The sequence below is a fragment of the Lactuca saligna genome, chromosome 6 (genome assembly GCF_052625555.1).
Source record: "Lactuca saligna cultivar CGN05327 chromosome 6, ASM5262555v1, whole genome shotgun sequence".
Lineage (NCBI taxonomy): Eukaryota > Viridiplantae > Streptophyta > Magnoliopsida > Asterales > Asteraceae > Lactuca > Lactuca saligna.
The window spans coordinates 12,977,862-12,982,735 of record NC_136422.1 but is presented as its reverse complement, the minus strand read 5'-3'; the positions used below and the strand labels follow the sequence as shown (position 1 = coordinate 12,982,735).

Here is a 4,874-nt window from a genome sequence, read left to right as displayed (position 1 = left end):
ATTATATAAAAGGTTATTAATAGATATACACATGTCTTAAATGTTTAAATATATATCTAAATACAAGAATGGTCAGCTCCTACACTTTATATAATACCATCTATACATAAACTAGTGCAATATATTAATACATACAAAAAAATATATTAATACATACAAAAATACATGTATAATATGCACCTTATTATCCAAATATGTATACTTGTGTGTATAACTAGTATAATACATCCACACACACCAATGCACAAATAATTGGGGTATTACATTGTTTCTAAATCCAAACAAATACATAAATAATTAAACCAATGCGTTTGCAAAGTTAAAATCAAATACACCTCCTAAATTGACAGCCAAAACAAAATGAAACTCATTCACTTTACCAATCAATTGTACAACGTTGGAGTGTTCATCTAACTAAAGCCTACAAGTTTTCCCGTTCAATTATCCTACTGCATCGTACCAACACCAAATATGGGTTTGCTTGCTGCCATTCCCTTCCATTGATCATTCAAGCAAAAGGAGAACAACACTCAAACACCTTTTGATCACCATCATTTCCAGCTGAAGCCAAACACCCCGTGCAGATTTTGTTGCTATTCTTCATTCTTTTTTTTTATTTTCAGTCAAGAACACACCACTGAAGTGGGTGTTTTTCGTGGTTGCCTCTCTCCCTGTGAAACATCAAACCCAAACAACCCTATCGATCACTGTCAAACATTAAGAAAAAGAGAGAGAGAGAGAGAGAGAGAGAGAGAGAGAGAGAGAGAGAGAGCAAGAAAGTTATCGGAGACCTTTCGCCTTATTCCCGTCGAGAAAAACCCACCTAAGTTCCCCCCTGATTTCCTTGTTCGAACCGAACCCTATCCTGGCCTCCTGCCCATCGCAACTTCTTAGCCACACCGAATCCCATGCCTTCGCACCTCACAGCCGGACCGAAACACCACCGATCGACAATCCCTGACTCCCTTTCGGACCTCCTCCCCTCGCTTTCTTTCTCTACTGTTCCCATCGACCACAGACCTCCGAAGGCCTCGTCTTCGATGCTACTGCTGCTTGCGACGACCGGACTTTGCACCTCGCAGCCGAACGAGAGGGAGCACGAGCTCGCTGCTTCGTTCCTTCGTCGTTTCGGTCTCATCGACACCGGAAACGCAACCTCAGCCTGCAATCGATCGGAATCCATCGGACCTCACAGCCTCCATCGTGTTCCTGCCTGACTACCTTGACTCCTTGACCGTTCATATTCCCTTTCAAATGGCCCGATTAGATCAAAGACGGGGACATAAAAGCCCTAATCCCTTTTAAGTTCTTTTAGAAATGACAACATTAACCCCCATTTGACCAAAACATTAGAAATCAGTCCCAAACCCCCCAAATTTTAAACCCATTTGTTCAAATCAGCCCCTCATTGTGATAATAATAATAATAATAATAATAATAAAAACAACCATTGTTGTATTATTTTGACCAAATCAGCCCTTCGATAGTTTGGTTTATTTAAACATCCCCTTTCGTTAAAAAAAATACTACAAAATGGTCCCATTGGTTATTTTAACTCAATAAATGTTGTTTTGCGGTTTCTCACATCAAGTTTCTCAAAAGAAATCAAATTTGAACAACTCGAACTCACGCTCCAAGGGTGAGTCATTACGGCCACTTTTTAATATTTCTAATTATTTCGAGTGGGGATACATGTGTCTATATACTTTGTTTATACAAACTACTTATCCTTTTATGTGAAATACAATAATCATAGTTTATAAAAATGTTATTTAACAAGGAAACATTTCATTACAAATAAAATGGTATAAACTTTTCGTATACAAATTATGATTATTTTATCGTGAAATAACAAACAACAAATGCTACATAATACAAAAGTATATGATTTTTATGTGACATTGTATATTATAACAAGCACGTTATAAAACTTGGTAGTATTTCAACGATTCAAGCTATTACTATTCATGTATATTTATATGTTTAAATACATAAAGTCTATACATATACACATGTGTCATTACTGTGAAACATACATATTTATAAAAGCGAGTACATTACACTTTTACATACATACCAAGCATACTCGGATTTTATAATACAATGAAATTCTTTATGCCTAGTGACTTAATCACAATTAGGTTAGGTTTAGAGCCATTCACATGCTTTGGTTAAGTGATTTTTAGTGAGACTATATTCATTAGTTGGGTATAAACATTTAGCATACACACACTATTATAATTGTTAATCTTGGGAGCGAGATATATATGTATAAATCTATATGGAGTTGACATCCTCACCTACAATTGCTAGCTAAAACCTCGACGGATCAATTAAAACGGGTGATAAGTGTCTACAATCATTACTACAACGTCCAATGAAGCGTTGTAGGGGGTACATTCAGTTACATAGCTCGGTTATAAGACTCACTATAAACATTACATTAACTAGAATCTCTCTCTCTCTCTCTCTCTCTCACTCACTCACTGCAAACCATAGGCGTGGTTGCTTTCAAAACTATTTTAAGTATAGAATTACTAATGAAACAGTGTAGTTTTGTTTTCAAGGACATTCAAAGATTCTTTACAAACATAATTGTAAAGTACAGATTTACGTATACAAAGATACATTCTGGATTTCAAAGACTCTTTGCAAACATAGTTTTTAACTATTGTTATACATACAAAGAAAATATTTTTTAGACTTTTAAAAGTATTATTGTTGTTAGTAAAAAACCTGTAAATCTACTATAATAAATTATAAATGAAAGTTTTTTTGCCACATGCATCTTCTCCTTCATTTGGACACATAGCATTTTCTAAAATTTTTAAATTTTCTATTTTTTACTTGTGATTTTATTGTATTTTTTATTTTATTAAATTAAAATTCCACATTTAATGTGTAAGGTAATATATATATATATATATATATATATATATATATATATATATGTGTAAAGTATTTATTAGAAAGAGTTTATATATGTAATGTATTTAAAACATTAAAGTTTAAATAATTTTAATAATTCTTTTTTTTTTCATCTCTACTCCTAATAAAAACCTCTCCTACAATCAACTTGGCATTCTTTTAGACTAACAATCCGCCACGTGGAATTATGTGAATCAATTAACACAAAACTTTCCCGCCCATTCACTGAATCCATAAAACCAGCAACTGTTATACATCAATCCCAATTTGTAAGATACTTTATATACATTAATTAATCATTCGAATCCCATAAAATCAGGAACAATCGTCGCTCCTTACTCCATATATTGTCTTTCTTCGTTTTTATATCTCTACTTCATCTTCTACACTCTCTCTTTCACCAGACAAACCCTAGATGACCACTGCCACCATTAAGTCGTCGCTTGCCATCACCTTCGTCACTCCATCAAGTGCTTCCAGAACCCTCGAAACCGTCTGATCTATCAGCTACTTCTAGAATTCCGCTCAAACCAAAAACATATATTAATTCACATTTTTCATATCTTCCATAACCAAAAGTCTATGGCCAAATTTAAAACCCAAGTCCCTCAAATTCTCGCCAAACTTCAAAACTAAATCCTCTAGATCTTGATTAAACTGCCACACACTCTTTTAAACCCTTACAATTTGGAAAACCCAACTGCCTCCCGTTAAGTTTTTGAAGCTAAAGCATTCCAGAATCACCATAAGCATCGATTTTGAAGGTACATCGACTTTGAAGGTAAAATTCTGGATATGCATATTAATAGCTCCGACAGTTTCATTACTTTTATCTTCTTTTAGTGATCCGATTTAAGTTTAAACATTACCAAATTTCGATTGCACAACACAATTAATTCTTTCTGTTCTGTCTACTCTTGAATTAACCGTTCTTATCATTGTTCAGATCGAAACAACTATGCTTCTATTTCAGATTGATCGCATCAATCTGATACCAGTTGTTATAGATTACAATTTTACTCTGCATATTTAACATGATAGTGGATTGAAGTTAAATTGAATGTCCTTTGTTTTGTTTTTCTATTATGTTTTAGTATCCAAAATTAAACTAATATGCTTTTAAATTTTGCAGCTTTCATATTTTGGCCAGGATGAAATGGATGCATCATCCTCTGGTACTTGAAGATGGTTTTATTGGTGACAGCATCCTTTGTTACTTGAAGTTTACTAGAAATATACCTTATTTTTTTGTGATTTATGTCTCTTATGATTAAATCTCAATTAACATGAAAAATGTTCGATGCCATCATATTACTTTGAATATTATTTTTCTAGGATTCATGTTTCATTTACTCTTGAATACAAATCTTTTTTGTTTATTAGTTTGAATATCTTGATGGCCTTTTATAGGAGAGAAATATAGAGTTGAATCAAGCTCTCATGAAAATAGAACATGGTGGCATGTTTGATTGTTTCCTTCAAGTAAGCTCAACTACCCTCTCTTCACTCTAGGTGTAAGACTTTAATGAAGGTAACAAAAAACTGATGAGAATTTTTTCAATTAATTGAAACTATTTTGTTACATCTCTTGAAAATATCAAGTTCAAGATTCGTCTACTATTTGTTTGTTGAAATGCTTGAGAGAAAAAAATCAGTATGCTTTTAGATTGTATTATGGATGTTTCTTTTGGGGTGTTTTAAAATTCATTAAATAAGATAGTTAAAGAGTTTTTTTTTTGGAGGTTTCGTTGGTTAGTTGAAATTTAATAATCTTTTTAGATGAATCTTTATTGAATTCAAATTCCATTGTTGGTTGCCTTAGATATATTGTGATCCTTCAAGTTCAAGTAGAAAAGATGAGTAGGGTAATATGACATGGATATATGTTAGATAACATGGCATGGTTATTCAATGGATTTTTTTGATTAGTACTAAATTGGTAATAT

At 32.9% G+C, this 4,874-nt stretch overlaps 1 long non-coding RNA gene across 1 annotated transcript; it reads right to left on the bottom strand.

The window, feature by feature from the left end:
- Window positions 1–358: 358 nt before the first annotated feature.
- On the bottom strand, window positions 359–1,254 carry LOC145001590 (uncharacterized). The gene is made up of 2 exons (XR_013661651.1): window positions 792–1,254; window positions 359–671 (listed from the first exon to the last, which is right to left on the bottom strand). It is a non-coding gene; the product is annotated as an uncharacterized LOC145001590 (long non-coding RNA).
- Between the last annotated feature and the right edge of the window lie 3,620 nt (window positions 1,255–4,874).